The following is a 23512-nucleotide window of genomic DNA, read 5'->3' as shown; positions in this document are numbered from 1 at the left end:
GAAGCTGAAAATGACACTGTGAACCGGCGGCAAAGAAGAATCAGCTGGCAGCTGCAGGTAAAATTTGAAAATAGCTACATAAGGGGCGCCTGGGTGGCTCAGTCGTTTAAGCATCCAACTTTAGCTCAGGTCATAATTTCACAGTCCGGGAGTTCGAGCCCCGTGTCAGGCTCTGCGCTGACAGGTCAGAGCCTGGAGCCTGTTTCAGAATCTGTTACATCTCTCTCTGTCCCTCCCCCACTCATGCATGTGCTCACTCTTTCTGTCTCAAAAATAAACATTAGGGAAAAAAAAGAAAATAGCTACAGAAGAAATAAACAAGTACAAGTGAGTTCAGCTAGTAATTACCAACAGCTCATGAAACCGCTGTTCATTTTTTCGTTTTTAATCTTTTTGCAATGTTTAAAGTCAACATATGCATAGAGTATTAACAGATAAAAAAGGTCAGTTTTAGAAAGAATAAAACAATTAAGTTTCTAAACATTTGCAGATCTCAAGTAGTGGCCAGACTGTGTGGAAACTTTGTCCATGCTAACATTCCTCGGGGTGGTGTCAATTGTCATAATCTGTAGGAAAGCAGTGCGTCGTACAATGAATCATACCCATCAACATGTAGTGCCATTGCATGGCCCTTGTCTTTGCAACCCTGGGAAACATGGTGAGGATAAAAGTTATAGAAGAATAGATCTTTATGATAAAAGACACTTGTCACATGATGAGTTAGAGAAAGATTGAAAGTGGGAAGGAATTCTATGAACTCTGAACCCTACAGGCATGGAATAATGACTAAGGAAAGGATGTAACAATAGCTTTGATCCTACTGTACATTGATAATCATGGGCAAAGTGTTTCATGTGTAAGAATAAATTGTATCCTGGGACAGATATGAGGTTGTTGGGAACGTGGGCAGCTTATTTAAAATCATACCCAATATTGGGCCTTATCTGACAAGAGCAATTGTAACTCACAGGCAACAAACTGAACAAACACGGGAACAGTAACCTGAGTTCTGCCTGACATACTGAACTCTTAGCACCTCACGCGGGTAAGTGTAGTGGCCCTTGGAATCCCTAACCACGGGCTTTTCATTGTTGGCTTTTTCAGCTCACAGTTCATGAGAAGAATGCTCATGACAACTAGTTAAGTGTTTTCTTGTTTCCTCCTCTTTCTTTGGTGCACAGTCTGGCACCACCTTCTGACTGAAAGTGGATGTGTTTTTTCTCCCCCAGATCAAGACTCAGATCTGGGACAGGGAGATGGTGGAACAGGGCAGGGAGGTCGCTTACTTGAAATACAGGTGTGGTCATTTGACCTGTGTTTTTATGGGTGTTTCCATGGATGACTCCTGCACTGTTTGTCTAGTAGACGACGTGGTGTTGCAACTCTTATAGAAGTCCATTATTTTTCTGTATCCAAGACTGGACGGGATGGAAGCAAAGAGGCTGCCTGAGGGATACACAAGGCAGAAACCAATCACTGCAAGAACCCTCCAAAGAGAGGTAAGAAGCACGTTGTGATATGCCCCAGTCTAATTTCTGCTGTGCAGCCTGTTCCTGTGTGTGATCATCGTGTGGTCTGGAAAGAGGCACAAGCACTAAGGACGGCAGGTGGTCTGAAGGGGTGACAGAAGGGTGTTCTCCTCTGGTGCCACAGACAGTGAGGCACTTGTCCCTGTGACTGGTGGAGCTCATGCCCCTCCTCTGATGGTGACCCTCCCACCTCCTCTAGCATCCCCCTGTCTGAAGAGCCTGGAAACCTTCTTCCCACCCGGACACAATGTGAAGACTTTAGTTTATTTGAGGAGAAGGTCCTTTATTCACTAGTTTGAAGAGTCTTTCTTTTTGTTTGTTTTGGGAACTGTAGCCCTACATCCCGCCATTCAAGTTCCATAAAGCTTAGCTTAGTCCTCTGATGGTATCAGTGCAACTCTGCAGCTTCACTGCTAACTTCTCGAAGTTTTCCTTTTCTCAATAGTGTCAAATTAGTCTTTCCTTACATAATAACTGCTGTGGAAGGCAGCTTGTAGATAAGCTGGGAGATTGAACAAATTGCCTGAAGAAATGCACCCTTGATTCTTTTTTGTTAAGTTTATTTATTTTGAGAGACGCATAGACAGAATGCCAAGCAGGCATCACACTGTCAGTGAGGAACCCAACGCTGATCTTGAATTCACAAGTTGTGAGATCGTGACCTGAGCCAAAATTAAGAGTCGGATGCTGAATTCAAGCATCCTCAGACTAATTCCTGATCTGTAATGAAATCGTGATTTCCCATGATGTATACTGAGAAAACTGTTTTACTGGTGAATTCTAAATTTCTATTTGCGCCTGACCTGTCCACAGTTATGTGATTAATGATGAAACAACATGAACTAGGGCACCGTGAGGTCTTTATCAAGGTGAGGGGACGGTTCTCCCCCTTAACCTTGGGGGTCACCTGAGGCATTTGGGATACCCTCTGCCTCTGGTCAGGGACCTGACTGTAGGGAATAGTTTAAGATATTTGAGGAATGAGTTCAGGGATTGTTTTCATTCCGCACTGTTCTCTAAAAGCAGAATAAACCTCTGTCCCTTCTAGGGTCTTTAGTAGATCGAGAAACTGCTGAAACCTCTGTGGGTTACAGCGGCTCTGACTGTACCAAGAATGCAGACAAGGGCAAGGTAAATGCTGGGACCATTCTCAGTTGTAACTCTTTTGGGAAACCCTCATCTTTATGTACAGTATGCTCTCCTGGCCTTGTCTCATTTTGCATGTTGTGTGCTATGTCTGTTTGTTCTTTCTTTTCCAAATGCACACTCATAACCCAGGAGCCCACAGGCTTCTCAATTTTTAGTCTGTCAGCTTTCTGTGGTACGTTTAGAAGCCAAAAGCGCTTAGAGACTGAGTACCGTAAGGTTTTTCTGTGAGTTTCAGGAAATAATGAGAGGAGGATGAGTGCACACTCCAAACAGATGTCTCCCAGCCTGGGTGATCCCTTCCAGACCTCACCTCTGTGGGAACAGTGTGGCTGCTGTGTCTTCCTTTCTTGATTCTGGCTAGGAGATGAACCTATTAGAAACGACATCATGACTCCAACTTTCTATTATGTGCCCTGTGCCATTTAGAGTGGTCATAGAGAAAGCCAATATCATCACTCATCACCTTTCCGTCTTTGTTGGTAAATGACTTGTCTGGAATCCTCCAGCTATGCCTTAGGTAAATACAATTTGCACACTGTGTCCTTCAATTGTGTTTCTATGAGCAGTTTCTGGAGAGCTGATATAGTCTCATGACACATACCAGTTTTATACCAAAGCACTTGCATGAAATCTGTTATGTGAATTTCTCCCTCTTTTTTTCCATTGCACATAATGACTCTGTGTCCTGTAGTATGCTTAAAGTCAGAATTCCCTATGAATTAAGATGAACACATCTGAGCTTTGTAGACATTCACCACAAGTAACTCTCCTTCCCCTGCAAGATTCCAGGCATCCTCCACTCCCCAGAGGTCTCCGAGGCCTTTGACAACACTTCAAGAGGGAAGACTCCTTTGTCAGGGAGAGGAGCAGAGGAGGCACAGTGGGGGTCCGGCTACAGAACGTTTTGCCAGGAGTGGCTGTGATTCCATGAGAAGAATAGGAGTTTATTCCCACTCATTTTTTTTGTGTTCTTAATATAGCAAAAGCAGAGCATCTGGAGTCGCTGTAGAGGAGGGATGCAGGGTGAACCTGGACATCGATGCCTGCCTGTCTGGAGAATGCTACTTCATTAATCTGTAAGTACTTCCGTTAACACTCTAGGACAGGACCCTTGCCATTTTACTTCCACAGACATGGGCAGTGATGTGTGGTGGCAGTAGGTTAACCTCTTGCACCTACTACCCCAAGCTATACGTGGTATCCAGTGGCAGGGACAGAGTTTTCAGGTACTGATGCTACACTCTTGGATCCTGGTGGCAGAGAAGGTGGCAGGTGCTGACACATTCTTCTCTGGGTTACAGCTGCTTTTGGTATCGGTTCTCTTGTCTGGCATATGGATATAGCTGTCACTTCTGTTCCGCAGGGCAGTCTGGATCCTGGGGACCTCCTCCGTTAACTGGACGATTCTGCATGCCCTACCCTGGAGACGCCCCGCCCCCATGGACTATTAGGCACGTCCACCTCCTGAACCTTGGTGGCCCTGAGGCCACCTGGAACCCCTCCACCTGCAACCCTTGGTAAGATGATCTGAGCACTAGGAGTTGACTTGTAAAACACAGGCACCTTATTTTGTTGCTGTTAGGTCTTGGGCCAAGGTGCAGAGGCGGTACCACAGACCATTGTGATGCAAGGGGAATGTCTGCTGCCATTACCACATTCCTCAAGTTTCTCAGGATCTCATCTTTGTCATTTCCCCCTCACGGGTGGGTACAGGCGTCTATTGTGGAGAAGGAATGGGGCCGTATGCAGCAAATCAGACATAGCGCTTCAGCAGAAATTCCCTGTACACAGTCCACGTGCCGGGATCTGTGAGGCATGAGGCACAATGTAACGTACGTCCATCTAGTTGTGCCCCCAGCCATCCATAGTTGTTCGATGAGTGATGAATACATCTGAGTCAGGGCTTTTAGGAGTCTTCATCAAGTTATAAGGGATGGTTCTTCAAGTTCTTCTTGGGGATCACTGGAGTCATGTGGGACACCCTGTGCATGTGATTTGGGATCACACTGGGGCAAAGAGTTTAAGTTTGAAGTATCAGGGGAGGGTCTTTTGTTGTTTTTGATCTCCAACCTACTCAAATCAGAATAAACCTCCATCCCTTCTAGGGCTTTCTGCAGGTCCAGAAGTAGGTGTCACAACCAAGAGTGACATCGACACTGGCTCTGCCAAAACTGCCAAGAAGCACAAAGTAAATGCTGTGGCCATTTTCAGTTCTAAGTCTTTATGGACCGCCACATCTTTCTGTACGGGACATTCTCCTGCCATTGTCTCTGGTTTGTGTGAAGTATGGTATGTCTGCTGTTTTTGTTTTTTTTTTTCCCCAAATGCAAAACCTTTACCCCCGGGTCTACAGGCTTCCCTGTTTTCCAGCTGGCATCTGTTTGTGGTAACTTGAGCAGCTAAGCGTGTCTAAAGGTGGGGACCATAGGGCTTTTCCAATGTGTTCCTGGAATAAATCAAGGAGGATTACACCACCCTCCACTTGGAAGTCTCCTACTTTGGCTCATTCTCTGTGGATCTCCTCAATGTGGAATCATTGCTCTTGCTGTTTCTTCCACTCCTGTTTCCTTCTGTCGAGGGTTTTAACATGGTCAGAAAAATCTGTGGGTATCCTTACAATTTCAAAATGCGAACTGCCTTCACTCCAACTTATATTTTGGTATGTGTCCTTTAGAATGTAAATTTCATACCCATCAGCATTTTGGTAAGCATGCTGTCCAGAATCCCTTCAGGTGTGCCCTGGGCACAAACACTCTGAACTATAAGAGGTGGCATATTTGCCATAGAAAACATGCACTGGAACTTAAGTTGTGAAGAGAAAAAATCCAAAATTACCTGTGTGGCAAGTCCCCACGGTGTCCTTCACTTGTGTTCACATGAGCACGTTCTCTCGTGTCCTGTGTCACAGGTACAGCTAAAACATGGAAACTTACAGCAGGCATCAAAGTGCATTTGTGTTAATTTTGTCTTTTAGAATTTCAGCCCATTTTTCCAGAGGACGCAATTACCCTGCAAAGTGTACTGCTCTTAAGCTGAGAAGTACCTCCGAAGTAAAATAAATTAGCTGAACCCAACTAACATGTATAGGTTACCCGTTTCTCTAAGAGCATGCTTTCCCAGGTCCTCTGCAGGCCCTCAGGATCCCCATCTCCCCATGTGTCTCTGTGTCCATGGATAGCACTTCCAGAGAGGAGGAGACCCCATTGTCGGGACAGAAGTAGTTTGGGCACAGGCAGGGGCTTAGAGGCAGAGCTCTGAGCCACGAGGGTATGATTCCATGTGTGGACACTGGCATTGTCATTCCTTCTCCTTCTGTAGTTCTTCACAGACACAATAAACAGCCTCTGTGGTGGAGGGGATGAAGGGTGGAGTGTGATCCTGGACATAGTTGCTTTCCTATCTGGGATGTGCTACTGTGTTAATTTAGTATTCAGCCTATAAATCTTCTAGGAAAAGGGCCCTTGCTGTTTCTACATTCCCAGACACGTGGGGACACTAGTTTATCCCAATCACATCCATTCCCCACCCCAAAGCTGTAAGTGGAACCCAAAGTATGGGTAGAGATTTTGGCACTGATGCTGCCCTCTTGGAACCTGGTGGTGGGGAAGCTAGTAGGATATGAGCACTGCTGCTTTGGGTTTCTGCTTTTTGCTGGTGTTGGTGCTCTGTTCTGTCCTATGAACATACCTCTCATTTCTTTTCCGCAGGCTATTTTGTATGCAAGAGTCCTGGTCCTTTCCCAGGATTGCCTTGCAGGCTGTGCCCCGTGGGCCACCTTTCACCACCATTCATGGGCTATAGGCCACATCCCCCTCCTCCACCTACTCTATTTGTTAAGATGACCTGAACTGAATGAGTGGCTGGTAAAGTATATTCACCTTCTTCATGACTGACTTTGTGGCAATGATGTAGAGATGGTTGTGAGTCTTGGCAATCCAACCACAAACTGCCTGAGGACACGGTAGCATATCTCAAGTTTCTCAGGACATACATACAATGGGCAGTGTCATGTCCCTGTAATACAGTGAGCTATACATTTCTCTTGTCAAATGAAAGAGGAGTTTTTACACAAAAGTAGACATATCAGCAGTACTGGTGGGTATGTTGGAGACACAATGTGTTGGGTTCTGTAATGAATGAAGTGCACCCCTAACTTTTAGAGCATCAGGTGTCCTGTGTGAAAGAGGGACATTCATTAAACGATGCAGACCTTGTGATCACCAAAATGGAAACACCGGTGAAGGATCCAGTGCAAAAACGGGGGAACCTTGACTCATACAGGAATAGAAAGGAAGTTGAGCACAGTAAGCAGAGTTTGAGGAGGTGCAGAGGGGATGGTGTTGGGGTCAGTGAGATGCAGTTGGAGGTCATTCCTGGCCACAGCCTGAGCAGGGAGTGTGAGGTCCATATGGAGCTGCTATGTGGGATCGCTCTCAGTGCACAATGCAGCGTTCATCTCCAAAATGTCAGTGTATTGCCAAAGTGCACGCAGGTAATCACCTAAAAGATTGTCTCCCTGGATTTTCCTGAAGGTTCTGGATATTGGGGGTGGGGGGGAAGAGCCCTGGAGATATGGGGAGTTTAACTTGGTCTTATGAAAATGCTGTATGCCCAAGTTCATATCCCTCAGTGAGACTAAAAGCGGAGACAGGGTCTAGATCAGCTGAGTCATCCTACAATTCAGGGCTGGCCAGATGCCACCACTGCTGGACCCCTGTCATCACCCTGACTACAGTTTTGCATCTCCTCAAACTTCTCTCACAATATTATGACACTTTGCCTGTGTTCCTGCTGTCTCAGCCTTAATACCAGTTCTCAGTGGGACCTACACAGAGCCTCAGCTGTGTTATCTGTGAAAACAGGGGTAACATTTGTTGCTAAGAACAAGAGAAAAAGAAGACATTCAGTGCATAAAGCATCTGCAAAATCTCTGGGAAGTGTCCCTTCATGCTTCTCACTGTTTCCATTAAGATATCTCCACACAATGATCTTCCAAAAAAGATGGTCATGGGAGTTCATTAAACTAAGACTGTTAACAACTCAGCCCAGGGAGTGGGAATCACTGTTTTAAAAAATAAGACAATGTCCCTTGTTTTTTTATTTGAATTCGGGCCCTGCCACACAATGAAAGAAAAGATAATTATGAGAATATATACATTCAGAGACCTAGATCTGAAGACAATCATTTTCTATTACACATAACATGACAGATGCAGCCACACACTAAAGTGTTCATCTGAGGCCACAGCCACAGATAAACTACAGAAGACAGAATACATGTAGGAAAACATAAGATCAGAGGGAAATAAACCAAAATCTCTTTGCCTTATAGGACAACTCTTTTGAAATTTGAAGAGGACCATGCACGGTGACAGACTATGGTGATTATATATACATTTTAAGAAGGTGGCAGATCTACCTGAATGCTTTCTCTGCCCATCATATCCCCTCACTTTGTCCTTCCTACTATCCCCTAATCTACCTTTCATCATTTTGTCTCTGTGTCAGCGTCTGCTTCTAGGGCCATCTACTCTCGCTCCCCATTGAGTGCACACAGTGGGGTTCCTATACACACAGGTAACAAAGTGCCAGAAATGGTGGTGATGATGGAGGATAGAAGCAAGATCACCCTTTCTGCAGGGGAGCCCGAGGGAGTTTTCCGGGGTGATGGGAACTTCCTATATCTAGATTGATGGGGTGCTTATGCTCAATTATTTTGGAAATATTCCCTGACTCCGTGGTGCCTTGGGGTCAGACAGGTATCTGTCCTTAGGAAATGGCTGAGTTCTAATGGTGGAGAAGGATGAGGGACCAGCAGTGACTGTAGAGAGGAGTGAGGGTCAGACCCTAACCCAGGATGCCAGGTCTCCACAGACAGCACCACATGTAGGAGGACTCTGAGGAGCAGAGATTTCTTGATCAGACCCATGGACTACATAATCATCCTGCAGTTTCCTCACTGAGCGATGGCCAGAGCAGAAGGACAGCAGCTGGAGGACACCCTGATCATCGCTGGAGTGGAGCAGTGGGCCTGGGGGATTGAGTCAGGGAAAGGGACAGGCAGAAGGTAGTGACAGGCAGTTTGAGAGACAAATGGAAGAGAAGGGACCCTTCTCTGCTGACTTCACCTACATTTCTGTGTGACCAAAACGAGACCCTTGTCTCGCAGGGAAGGGAAGATGGCTGGCAAAACACCGAGTGACATACTCAGCTCAAGTGTCCACGGTATCTGCCTTGCTCTTGAGTACCTAACACAGGAAGCACGTGATTTCTGTCATGATTGGAACTGCAGCTCTTACCATTTAGTGAAAATCAACCCAATTATGCATCCCTCAGCATTAAAGTACTGCAACAAAATTAAGTGAACAGACTGAAAGATATAACACAGGATAAAATCCAAAGGTAGACTGACTGCAATACTTACAGGAATACAGTCTATCCAAAAAGGAGGTAGGTACCCTAGTGCAGGCATTCAGACACCTGGGCAATATCTGAAAACGTAAAAAAGAAAAGAAGTCCTTACTTCAAAAGCAACATTAGCTCTAGACACAAAGGGATCCTGATTAAGGTTTAGAGAGCAACCATATGACTTCATGGTGCTGTATCCATGAGATCAAGTCTCATCAAATTATACCCTTTAATTTGAGGCTCTTTGTTATATGTAAATTATACCTCATTAAAAAGAGTTTCAAAGCACAAAATACTAGAAGCAAATGTGGGAACGTTCCTTTCAAATCCTGAAGTGCATGGGTGAGATGAGTATGTCTGCCCATGTCTCAAAAATCCAAAATAATAAGACATTTAAAAAATTAATAATAGAGTAAGCAGACCCTGAGCTCACCATGTCCCATGTTTTCAACTACATAACTTCCACATCCAAGTCCATGAACCAGAGAGGGATCCAAGACTGGCACAACAAACCCCACACCTAAATAGAGAGAAGCTGCATCAGAAGGGTTAGGAAGGTCAGAAAGGTGGAGGCTGGATGCCTGCAGAAGGAGCAGAGAAAGTGAGCCCTCACACCAGGGAGCTTACACAGGGAAGACTAATCTCCATAACATTGGGCATTAAAACCCAGGGGACCTGAATTCCCTTGAGTTTAGATCCTGGCACTTTGGAGGTCACCTGACCCAGCACTGGGTGATCCAGGAGGATGAGTGATAGCCACGTCCCTGCCTGTGTAGAGAGACAACATAAACATGGCATTTCACACAATGCTTAGGCCACAGGAGACACATGTATTCATGCTGACTCTTGACCCAGCTGGACTGCCTGGGTCCCACTGACACCACTGAGAGCAAGCACAGCCCACAACAGGCACGTAATCTGTGCAGACCCCTGCACTGAAAGGAAAAGTAACCCAGACACAACAGCAGGGGGTGAGCAATACCCATACGATATCCTCCTGAAGGTCCAAGTCCTATAAATGGAGACATGCACTGCTGAGGACTCCAGGACCTCTTTTTCATAATGGCATTAATTTCAAGATCAGAAGGCACAGCTGACTTTCTTAACGCAGAGAAATAGAGCCAGAGAGACAAACAAAATGGACACACAGAGATGTTTATCTACAATGAAAGACCTAGTCAAAGCCACAGCCAGAGATCTAATCCAAAGAGATATAAGTAACATACCTGATACAGAATTCAAAGCAATGATCATAAGGATACTCATTGGAGTTGTGAAATGAGTAGAAGAGTGAGACCCCTGACAGAGATAAGATATAACATAGTAAGACACTGAGGACACAATAAAGGAGAAACATGCTTGCTGGAATGAACAGAGGGATGGAAGCAGCAGCCGAACAAACTAGTGACCTCGAAGACTGAGTGATGGAAATTAATCACACTGAACCAAAGAGAGAGAACAGAATTCTGCAATGTGAGATGAGACTAAGGGAACTCAGTAACTACAGGAAAGATAATAGTATTCATATCGTAGGAGTCCCAGAAGGAAGAGAAAATGGGGAAGAAAATGTATTTGTGGAAACAATAGCTGAAAATTTCCCTAATTGGGGGAGGGACACAAACATCCACATCCAGGAGACTAGAGAACTCCCATCAAAATCAGGCCAACACACAAGCCTATTGTAAGCAAACTTACAAATTAGGGTGAGAATAAAGAAAAACTCGTAAAAGCAGCAAAACAGTCCTTAACTTAGAAGGTAAGACCCATAACGCTAGCTACATATTTCTGAACAGAAACTTGGGAAGCCAGAAGTGAGTGACATCACATATTCAAAGTGCTGAATGGAAAAATCAGCAGCCAAGAATATTCAACAAGGCTATCATTCAGGATAAAGGAGACACAGACTTCCCCAAACAAAAACTAAAGGAGTTTGTACCACTAAACCAGTCTTGCAAGAAATATTAAGAGGGATTCTTTGGGTGGAAATGAGAGACCAACAGTGACAGTATAGAGGTAGAAGACACAATTCAAGTAAAAAATGAACATTTCTGGAAAAAAATCAGTTAAAGTACTCAGAGAAATGGATTTGAAATATAATAACATCAGGGGAAGAAAAAAAAAAAAGAGGTTAGAGTGGGAGAGAGCCAAAGCATAAGCGACTCTTAAAAACTGAGAACAAACTGAGGGTTGATGGGGGGTGGGAGGGACCGGAGGGTGGGTGATGGGTATGGAGGAGGGCACATTTTGGGATGAGCACTGGGTGTTGTATGGAAACCAATTTGACAATAAATTTCATATATTGAAAAAAAATGAAATATAATATCTACCAAAAACCTAGGGAGAAGAAAGTAATGGGTTCAAAGGTAAATGACTATCAACTTAATACAAACTGCTAAATGCAGAAGAGGTTATATAAACACCTAACAGTAGCCATATCCTAAAACCAGTCATAAATATGCTAAGAATAGAGATAAAAAAATCAAAATATATCACTAAAGAAAATAAGCAATACATGAAAGAAAGGCAAGAAAGGATTAGAGAAAATCATTAGAAACCACAACAAAACAGGCAATAAAATGGCAATACATATATACATGTCAATCAATTTTGAAGGGAAATGGAGTGAATGTTCCAATCTAGAGAGGTAGGGTCTAAGAATGGTTGAAAAAACAAAACAGATTCAGATGCCTACAAGTGACCCACTTTACACCTCAAGAATGATAGGATAGAGAAACATCACACAAATGAATGTCAAAAGAAAGCTGGGGTAGCAATACTTGTATCAGAAAAAATACACTCAAAAAAGTACATAACGAGATAGAGGAGGACAGTATATAACGGTAAATTGTACAATCCAAAAAGAAGATATAACAAATGTAAATATATCCCACAATTAAGTGGGATTTATTCCCAAGCTACAAAGGTGGTTCAATATTCGCAAATCAATCAATGTGATACAATACATCAACAGGAGAAAGGATAAGAACCAGATGATCAGGGAATCTGGGTGGCTCATCATTTAACAGTCTGAAATCAGCTCGGGTCATGACTTCATGATTCCTGAGTTCATGTCCCGCATCAGACTCTGTGCTGAAAGCTCAGATTCAAGAGCCTCCTTCGAATTCTATGTCTCCCTCTCTCTCTGCCCCTCCCCTGCTCACGCTCTGTCTCTCTCAAAATTAATAAATGTTAAAAGAAAAGAAACATACAGTCATTTCAATACATGCAGAAAGGAACATTTGACAAAGTACAACATCCGTTCATGCATGTAACCCCCTAAAGTAGGTTTACAGGAAACATACATTAACGTCATAAAGGTTATCTATGAAAACCCTGCAGTTATAATCAACCTTAATGGGGAACATCTGAGAGCTTTTCCTGTAAGGTCAGGAAGAAGACAAGGATGTTTACTCATACCACTTTTAGTAAACAAATTACTGGAAGTCCTAGCCACAGCCAGCAGACAAACGAAACGAAACTATTTGCAGATTACATGACACTATATATAGAAAACCCTAAAGAGTCCACCCAATAACTGCTAGAACAGATAAATGAATTCAGCAATGTCACAGGATACAACGTCATTGTACAGAAATCTGTTGCATTTGTAGACAATACAAAAGCAGTAGAAAGAGACATTAAGAAAACAGTCCCATTTACAGTCATACACCAAAAATAAGTTATCTATGAATAAATCTAACCAAAGTGGTGAGCGACCTATACTCAGAAAAGTATAAAACAGTGATGAAAGAAATTCAAGATGACACAAAGAAATGGAAGGACATTCCATACTCATGGATCAGAAGTACAAATATAGTGAAAATGTCTATACTTCCCAAAGCAATTGACAGAATTCATGGAATTTCCATCAAATTACCGACAGCAGTTTTCACAGAATGACAACAGTCCTAAAATTTGTATGGAACCAAAAAAGACCCCAATCTACAGAGTAAACAATCTTTATGTGAAGTGATAATTATGGATGGCACTATGCCTCTGGATCTTCTGCTCCAAAACACAATAACTCTGGCTTAAGCATTTGAACAAACGTTAGACATATCCCAACCAAGGATCATTCTACAAAATACATTCTACAAACGTACCCTCAAAACTTTGCACCTTATGAAAAATCTAAAAATTGTCATGGCCAAGTGGAGCCTAGGGAGACAGGATGACTGTAATGTGGCAGCTGGGATGAGTCTGGGCTAGGAGAGGTTAAACCCGAAGCAATCTGAATACAAATATAAACTTTACTTCATACTACCATATCTCTTTGATACCTTGATTGTGATCATGTACCAACCATTATGACATCAATAGTAAGAAAACAGTCTGATGTATGTGGATACTCAGTATTATGTTCCCAATTTTTTTTTTGGTAACTAGAAACCCATCATGAAAGAATAGATTATTAGTAATCATGGTTTTTCTACACATAAGAGTATATAACTAGTTCCAGTATTAGTTACTAGTGATGGCCATGTACCTATTCTTGTTCTTACTATTGTTTAATTTAAATAATAACATTCATGGTACAGAAAACTGAATGCATGATAAACACTTCACAGAAACATCTACTTTACATATTTTAAGATAATAACGTATGTATATACCACTCTATTATGTGGTATGTAAATTAAGTGTTTTTCTGATCTTGAATGAGCGTGTCATTGAATGGCTTTCCATAAAGGTGGTTCTGCTAGATAATGAATGATACTCAGATTTTACAGGATGTACATCACATCATGCCTGAACATTGTCAAAAATAAAAACATACACGCGGCCAGATGAAGCATTGTGACCGGCTCAATTATTGTAAACAACCCTTGCTTTAATATTTTCACGTATATTTTTAGCAGGAATACAAGAGAATCAAATATTTCCAAAACAAAGAGATATTCAAAGACTGGAAGAACGATAGGGAGTTCAAGGGGTTTCAGAAGGATAAGATGTGACCATGAAGGGGGAGTCACAGGCAAGCAGCTTTCTCTGGTCCACACTGACATGTTTGCATGAGGATATGTGACTTGTCAAAGGGTAAGTCCCAGAAGTACAAGAGGGAAAGACAACGCTTTAGGGCGGGGTCACTTGGAAAGGGTGCTTCTGTGCCTAAGTGATGGGTCAGCAACCTGGCTGGGGGTCACTGCGTCAAAGACTTCAAAAGGCCAGCAGTAACCTAGACTCACAAAGATCTTAGCAACATAGATCAAAGTAACTTAGAGCCACAAAGATCTTAGAGCCACAGAGTTGATCTTCACGTATGATTAGGAGATGGTCACAGTTTCATAGGATATGATCTTTGGGCCGGCAGTAGATGGCTAAAATATTATTTAGGGCTATACATTTAATGAAAAAATGTATGTGTAAAAATTTGGGTTTGGAATGTTAAGAAAAATCACAGGCCCGTCATGGAGTTACTTACGTTAAGGCCCACATGTTACTACACCTAGTTTCATTCCTGCAGGAATGTAACCTTTAACCAGTCAGCAAAGAATTTCCTAGTCAGTGCTGGAAATTTAACTGATAGATCCCTGCCATTCCCCTCAGAGAGGCAGTCTTGCCTAAATAAGGTATTCCATGCCACTATTTTTTTTTAAGTTTATTCAAGTTAGAGACAGCACATGCAAAGGAGGGGCAAGACAACAGGGAAAGAGAGAATCCTACAACCAAGAGGTCATGATCTGAGCCAGTATCAAATGTCAGAAACCTTAATCAAGCCATCTAGGCACCCCGAGAATGTGTAGTTTCAAAGGTTAGCATGCTTGGCTGGGATACAGCCATGAGGGCACCGGCCTACTCCTGAAGAGAAGGCAGCCAACAATTTGCAGGCAGATGGCATTGAAACAGTGATCTGTACAACTCCTGGTGCACACACTGGGGAGATTATACACTCATCGTGGAGAGCATCCCTGAGAAGCAGTGTTCACAATGAGGGGACAAAGAGCTAGGACAGAGGAGCTGTGTGGCGCCATTTCCCTGCTCTGCACACCACCCCCCACCCAGCAAAAAACACAGAGCCATCTGCTGGAACCAAGACAATCCCCACACTGGGTGCCTAAGCTGCTTACACCAACCCCAACTTCCTGTGTCCTGGCGAGACTGGCCTTCAAGGTCATTCAATCTTGCCTCAGTCCCAATTGAGCTGGCCCATTCCCCAGAAGACCAGGTGAAGCCCATGACCATAACACCTCTCTTGACCAGACAGTTAACCAGGGCTTCACTTCTAGTCACAATCATTTCAAGTCTCATTTAACAAGCAGATCGGAACAGGCATAGATAAGTCTCACCACATTCTGCCAAGGACCATACATTGCTCATACAACTGGCTTGAAGGATAGTGCAGCCAGAACACAAAACAGTGCATGCAACACACACCACAGACACTCCATGATGTGCCAGGCCCTGGACACTAGATGATCTCCTCTTCATAAAGCCATTCATCCCAGAGGCAGGTAACATAATGAGCTTTGGTAACAGAGAAGGCAAATACTCAACCAAAATGCCAAGACAAGAGGAATGCATCCCAAATGAAAGAACAAGATAAGGTCATGGCCAGAGAAATGGAAGGAACACTTCCAAACTCATTCTATGAGGCTGGCATGGCCTTGAGTCCAAACTGGACAAAGACCCCAGAAAGGAAAACTACAGACCAATTTCCCTGATGAACCTGGATGCAAAAATTCTCAACAAAAAGTAGCAAACCGGATCCAACAATACATAAAAAGGATTATTCAGGACAATGAGGTGGATTTTATTCCTGGGATGCACAATAGATTCAATATCTGCAAACCAACTGATATGATACATCACATTGATAAAAGAAAGGGTAACAACCACATGATCCTCTCCATAGATGCAGAATAAACGTTTGACAAAATGCAGCAGCATCCTTTCGTGGTGAAAAAAAAAAAAACACCTCATGAAAGGAGGGATAGAAGTATCATGCGTCAACATGAGACTATCCAGATATGAAAGTCCCACAGCTCATATCATTTTCAATGGTGAAAAACTGAGAGCTTTCCCCCTAAGGTCAGGAACACGACAGGGATGTCCACTCTCAGCACTGTTATTCACCATACTGTTGGAAGTCCTAGCTTCAGCAATCAGACCTCAAAAAGAATACAAGGTGTCCAAGTTGGCAAGGAGGAGTCAATCTTTCCCTGCTCACAGACACGATACTCTCCGTGGAAAATCCAAACGACTCCACCAAAAAACTTCTAGGATTGATACAGGAATTCAGGAAAGTATCAGAATATGAAATCCATATGCAGAAGTTGATTGCATTTCTATACACCAGTAATGAATCAAAAGAGAAATCAAGGAATTGATGTCATTTACAACTGCACTGAAAACCATAAAATACCCAGGGATAAACCCAACCAAAGAGGGAAAAGATCAGTACGGTTAAAACAATAAAGGGTCTCCTGGGTTGGTCAGTCGGTTAAGTGCTGTCTTCGGTTCTGGGCATGATCCTGCATTTGTGGGATTGAGTCCCTTTACGGGCTCTGTGCTGACAGCTCAGAGTCTGGAGCCTGCCTCAGAGTCTGTGTCTCCCTCTCTCTCTGCCCCTCCCCTGCTCATGCACTCTCACTTGCTCGCTCACTCTCTCAAATACAAATAAACATTTAAAAAATTAAAAGAACAAACCATACAACGTCTATAAAAGAAGTTGAAGAAGACACAAAGAAATGAAAAAAAAAATCCCATGCACATGGATTAGAAGAACAAATATTGTTAAAATGTCAATACTACCCAAAGCATTCGACAAATTCAATGCAATTCCTATCAAAATAACACCAGCATTTTAAACGGAGCTAGAGACAACAATCCTAAAATTGTATGGAACCAGAAAAAATCCCAAAGAGCCAAAGTAATGTTGAAAAAGAAAAACAAAGATGGAGACATTACAATTCTGGACTTTATGGTGTATTAGAAAGCCGCAATCATCAAGACAGTATGGTACAGGCACAAGAACAGACACATAGATCAAAGGACCCAGAAATGGAGCCTCAAACATATGCCTGAAAAATCTTTCACAAAGCAGGAAAGAATATCCAAAGGAAAAAGAAGAGTCTCTTCAGCAAATGGTACTGGGAAAACTGGACAGTGAGAAGTATGAACCTGGACTATGTTCTTAAACTTCTCTCTCTCTCTCTCTCTCTCTCTCTCTCTCACACACACACACACACACACACACCTCAAAATGGATGAAAGATATAAATGTAAGACAGGAAACCATCAAAATCCTAGAAGAGAAAACAGGCAACCTACCTCTTTGATCCTGACCGCAACAACTTCTTGCTTGTCATTTCTCCAGAATCAAGGGCAATAAAAACAAAATAAACTATTGGTACTTCAAGATAAAAAGCTTCTGCACAGCAGAGGACACAATCAGGAAAACTAAAAGGCAACTTAATGGAATGGGAGAAGATATTTGCAGGTGACATATCAGATAAAGGGTTAGTATCCAAAATCTATCAAGAACTTATCACACTCAACACCCAAAAACCAAATAATCCAGAGAATAAATGGGCAAAAGACATGAAGAGACACTTTAACAAACAGGACATCCATATTGGTCACACGTGAAAAGATGCTCAACCTCATTCCTCATAAGTGAAATACACATCAAAACCACAATGAGATATCCCCTCACGTCTATCAGAATGGCTAAAATTAACATCTCAGGAAACGACAGATGTTGGCAAGGATGCAAAGGGAAAGCTTTTGCAATGCTGGTGGGAATGCAAAATGGTGTAGCCACTCTGGAAAATAGTATGGAGATTCATTACAAAAACCAAAAATAGAACTGCACTAGGACCCAGCAATTGCACTACCAGGTATTTATACAAAGGATACACTAACGCTGACTCGAAGTGGCACACGGACTCCAATGTTTATAGCAGCATTATCAACAATAGCTACATTATGCAAAGAGGCCAAATGACCATTGACAGATGAATGGATAACGAACATGTATATTCATACAATGGAATATTACACGGCGATCAAAAGGAGTGAAATCTTGCTATTTTCAACAACGTGGAGTGAACTGGACTTTATTATGATAAGCAAAATATGTCAGAGAAAGACACACATCATATTAAATTCCACAGATGAGAGAATTCATAACACTGAAGAACGTAGTGAAAGGAAAGCAAAAATAAGATACAAACATAGATGGAGTCAAACAATAAGACACCGTTAAATAGAGGGAAGAAGCTCAGGGTTCCTGGAGGGTTACTGAATAGGGGTATGGGCTAAATGGGTGATGGGCATTAGAGACAGCACTTGGGATGAGTACTGGATATATTTTGTAGTTGACGGATCACTAAATTCTAATCCTGAAACTGTATTCCACTATAAGGTAACTAACTTGGGCTTAAATTTTAAAAAAGAAGAAATATTAAAAATAAGTAAAGAAATATACTACCAGTCAAAAGAAAAGAATATTTAAATTGGGCTATTTTAGTGGAAATGAAAGACCAAAATTATTACAGACAAGAAAGGATCAGAGAAAACATCAAGATACAATGATAAAACAACTAGTAGGGCACTAAATATATACCTATCAATAATTACTCTAATGTAAATCGACTAAATGCTCCAATCAAAAGACATTGGATAGGGGGTCAGAATGGACAAAAAAATAAATAAATAAAAGAAACAAAAAAAACAAGGCCTATCTAGGTGCTGCCTGCAAAGCCTTATTTGGACTTAAGTCACCTGCAGATTTAAATTGAGGGAATGAAAAAACATTTATCATGCCAATAATATCGAAAGAAACCCAGTACCAATACTTATATCGGGCAAAAAAACTTTAAAATCGAGACTGTAGTTTGGTACCCTTTAGGTCAATACCTAGTAGTAAAATTGCATGTACCCAATATTTATAGCAGCTTTATCAACAGTAGCTAAATTATGGAGAAAGCCCAAGTATCCATCAAGTGATGAAGGTATAAAGAAGTTGTGGGGTCTGTGTATGTGTGTGTCTGTGTATTCATGTATACGCATGTGTGTGTGTGTGTATTCATATATACATACATACATATGTATATACAATCAAATATGTCTCAGCTTCAAAAAGAATGAAATCCTGCCATTTGCAATGATGTGGATGGATCTAGAATGTGTTATGCTAAGTGAAATATGTCAATCAGAGAAAGACAAATATATGATTTCACTCATGTGGAATTGAAGAAACAAAACAGATGAAAACATGGGAAGGGGGCAGGAAAAGAGAAGAGTGGTAACAAACCACATGTGTCTCTTAATGATAGAGAAAAAAATGTGAAGGTTATGGAAGGAGATGGGTCAGCTCTGGGCTAGATGGGGGACCTGTATTAAGAAGAGCACTTGTTGTGATGAGCACTGGGTGTTGTATGTAAGGCATGAATCACTGAATTCTACTCACGAATCCGAGAATGCACTGTATGTCAACTAAGACTTAAATTTAAAAAATAAATAAAGCTGTAACAAGAGATGAAGACGAACACTATCTCACACTAAAGGGGACAACCAAAGAAGATCCAATGATTGTAAATTTTGATGCCCCCAACATGCAACCACCAAGTATATAAAACATTTAACAACAACCATAAAAGAACTCATTTATAATAATATGACGATAGTAGAGGACTTTAACACATAACTCACATCGATGGACAGAACCTGTAAACAGAAAATCAACAAGGAAACAATGGCTTTGAATGATACACTGGACCAGATGGGTTTACCAGATATATTCAGAACACTCCAAACTAAAATGACAGAGTACACATTCTTTTCAAGTGCACATGGGGCATTCTCCATAATTGATCACATTCTAGGTCACAAATCAGGCCTCAACAGGTACCCAAAGACAGAGATCAGACCAAGCATTTTTTTCTGACCACAAAGCTAAGAAACTTGAAGTTAACCACACACGTGCGTGCGTGCGCCACACACACACACACACAAAGGGGGAAAGGCCACAAATAAAGGGAGGTTAAATAACATGCTACCAAATGAATGGGTCAAACAGGAAATCAATGAGAAAATACACTGAAACTAATGAAAATGAAAATACACTGGTAAAATATTTGGAATGCGGCAGAAGCAGTCTATAATGGAAGTATATAGCAGTACAAGCCTACCATAAGGAGCAAGAAAAATCCCAAACAATCCTAACTTATACTAAAGGAATGAGAAGAACAGCCAAAGGAAGGAAATAATAGAGATTAAGGCAGAAATAAGGAATATAGAAACCAAAAAGACACTAGACCAAATCAATGAAACCAGGGGATGGTTCCTTGAAAACAGTAATCAACATGAAAACCTCCTAGGCAGAGTTTTCACAAAGAAGAAGGAAAAGACTCAAATAAATAAAATCACAAATAACACAGGAGAAATAACAGTCAATACCACAAAAATACAGTTAGAAGATAATATTATGAAAATCTATATGCAAAAAATTGGACACTCTGAGAAAAATGGAACAATTCCTAGAAACACACAAACTACCAAAACTAAAATGGGAAGATACATAAAATCTGAAAACAGAAAGAAATCAAATCAGTAATAAAAAAATCACCCCCCAACACGAGTTCAGGGCCAGATGGCTTCACTAATGAATTCTACCATCCATTTAAGGAAGAGATAATATGTATTCTTCTCGAATTATTACAAAAAATAAAAAAAAAGAAGGAAAACTTACAAATTCATCTTATGAGGCCATCATTACCCTGATACCAAAACCAGTTAGGGGCGCCTGGGTGGCGCAGTCGGTTAAGCGTCCGACTTCAGCCAGGTCATGATCTCGCGGTCCGTGAGTTCGAGCGCCGCGTCAGGCTCTGGGCTGATGGCTCAGAGCCTGGAGCCTGTTTCCGATTCTGTGTCTCCCTCTCTCTCTGCCCCTCCCCTGTTCATGCTCTGTCTCTCTCTGTCCCAAAAATAAATAAACGTTGAAAAAAAAATTTTTTTTAATTTAAAAAAAAAAACAGTTAAAGCCTCCACTAAAAATGAAAACTGCCGGGGCTCCTGTGTGGCTCGGTGGGTTTAGTGTCCAAATCTTAATTTTGGAATAGGACATCTTGCAGCGCATGGGTTCGAGTCCCACATTGGACCCTGTGCTGACAGTGTGGGGCATGGCCAGGATTCTCCCTCTCCCTGTCTCTCTGCCCCTCCCTCACTTTTATGTACTCTATGTCTCTAAGTAAATAAATATTTTAAATATGTTAAAAAAATTTTAAATAAAACTGCAGACCAATACCCCGATGAGTATGTATGCATAAATTCACATCAAAATACCTTAAAATTAAAGTCAATAATACATTAACAGAATCATTTACCATAATCAAGTGGGATATATTCCCGGGCTGCAAGGGTGGTTCCACATTCACAGATCAATCAACATGATACACCACAGTAATAGAAGAAAGTATAAGAACAATATGATGCTTTCAAGACATGCAGGAAAACGATTTGACAAAATGTCACATCCATTTATGATAAAACCCCCTAGCAAGTATATTGGGACTCAACCTACCTGCATATAATAAAGGTCATCTATGAAAAAACCACAGCTCATCTCATCCTCAATGGGAAAAATGGAAAGTTTTCCCTCCAAGGTCAGGGACAAGACAGGGATGATCACTCTCACCACTGTTATTCCACATAGTACTGGAAGTTATACCCACAGCAATCAGACAACAAAAAGAAATAAGAGGCATCCAAATTGGCAAGGAAGAAATAGAACTTTCGCTATTTGGAACTGACATGATGCTCTCTACAGAAAACCTGAAAGACTCCCCCCAAAATTGTTAGAGTTGATATATGAATTCAACAAATCAAAATATACAGAAATCAATGTACATAAATCTATTGCATTTCTGTAGACAAATAATGAATTAACAGAAAGAGAAAGTAAGGGATCAATCCCATTGACAGGTGCACCAAATACCCCAAGATACCTGGAATAAACCTAACCAAAGAGGTAAAAGATCTGTACTCTAAAGGCTATGAAACACTGACGAAAGAAAGGGAAGAGGACACAAAGAAAAGGAAATACATTTCATGTTCACGGATAGGAAGAACAAAATACTGTTAAAATGTCTACACTCCTCAAAACAATCTACACATGTAATGAAATCCCTATCACACAAACAAAACATTTGTCACAGAACAAGAAAAAATAATCCCAAAATATGTATGGAATGACAAATACCCCAAACAGTCAAAAGAAATTGAAGACCAAAACTAAAGCTGAAGACATCACGCTTCTAGACTTTAGGTTATATTACAAAGCTGTACTGAACAGAACAGTATGGTACTAGCAACCAACAACAACAACAAAAACACAGATGCAGAGACCAATACAATGGAAACCCAGACATGAACTCATATATATATGGTCAATTAATTCTCAACAAAGCAGGAAAGGATATCCAATGGGAAAAAAAGATACTCTTGGGACACATGTGTGGCTCCAAAGCATGTGATTGTGGATTCAGCTCAGATCATGATCTCAGGGCAGTGCAGAGCATGCGTGGGATTCTCTATCTCCATTTCTCTCTGTCCCTCTTCTGCATGTTCTCTCTCTCTCTCTCAAAAATAAATACATAAACTTAAAAAAGTCTCCTCAACATGTAGTTTTGGAAAAACTAGACAGCAACCTGCAAAACAAAACAAAAACACAAACGGACCACTTTCTTACAACATACACAAAAATAAATCCAACATGAATAAAGAACTATGTGTGAAACCTGAAACCATAAAAATCCCAGAGGATACCTAACACAGGCAGTATCTTACTTGACATTGGCTGTACAAACATCTTCGCAGATATATCTCCTGAGGTAAGGGAAACACAAGCAAAAATATGGGACTTCATAAAAATAAAAAGCTTCTGTCACAAAGGAAATAATCAACAAAACTAAAATACCTACAGAATATTTGTAAATTACATCTGATAAAGAGTTACTGTCCAAAATATATAAAGTTATACAGCACCCAAAAAATGAGAAATCCAATTAAAAATGGGCAGATGACATGAATGGACATTTTCCCAAGGAGACATAAACATAGCCAAGAGACACATGAAAAGATGCTCAGCATTACTCATCTTCAGGGAAATACAATTCAAAAGTACAATGAGGTAACACGTCACATCCGTGAGAACGACTAAAATCAATGAATGATGAAACAGCAGGTGTTCGCAAGGATGTGGGGAAAGAGAAACCCTCTTGCATTGTGGGAAGGAATGCAAACTGGTGCAGCCACTCTGGAAAACATCATGGAGATTCGTCAAAAAAAAATGGAAATAGAACTATGTTATGATCCAGCAATTTCACTACGAGGTATTTACACAAAGAATACAAAAATAATTCTTCAAAGCGATACATGCACCATGAGTTTACAGCAGCATTTTCTACAACAGCCAAATTACA

General features: G+C 41.4%; 1 long non-coding RNA gene across 2 annotated transcripts in view; it reads right to left on the bottom strand.

Moving 5' to 3' along the window:
- Nucleotides 1-369: 369 nt before the first annotated feature.
- The window catches only part of LOC125159027 (uncharacterized), a 58447-nt gene continuing 35304 nt past the window's right edge, over nt 370-23512 (bottom strand). The window contains exons 5-8 of one of the 2 annotated variants that reach the window (XR_007149657.1): nt 9103-9169; nt 5514-5606; nt 1287-1446; nt 370-646 (exon numbers count right to left, since the gene is read on the bottom strand). This is a non-coding gene — a long non-coding RNA (uncharacterized LOC125159027). Of the gene's footprint in view, nt 647-1286; nt 1447-2899; nt 3049-5513; nt 5607-9102; nt 9170-23512 lie in introns of those variants that run through there. The other variant, XR_007149656.1, reaches the window with a different exon arrangement.

The sequence above is a fragment of the Prionailurus viverrinus genome, unplaced genomic scaffold, assembly GCF_022837055.1.
Source record: "Prionailurus viverrinus isolate Anna unplaced genomic scaffold, UM_Priviv_1.0 scaffold_40, whole genome shotgun sequence".
Classification (NCBI taxonomy): Eukaryota; Metazoa; Chordata; class Mammalia; order Carnivora; family Felidae; genus Prionailurus; species Prionailurus viverrinus.
Note: the sequence above shows the minus strand (reverse complement) of the source record. Positions and strands in the feature narration are given on the sequence as shown.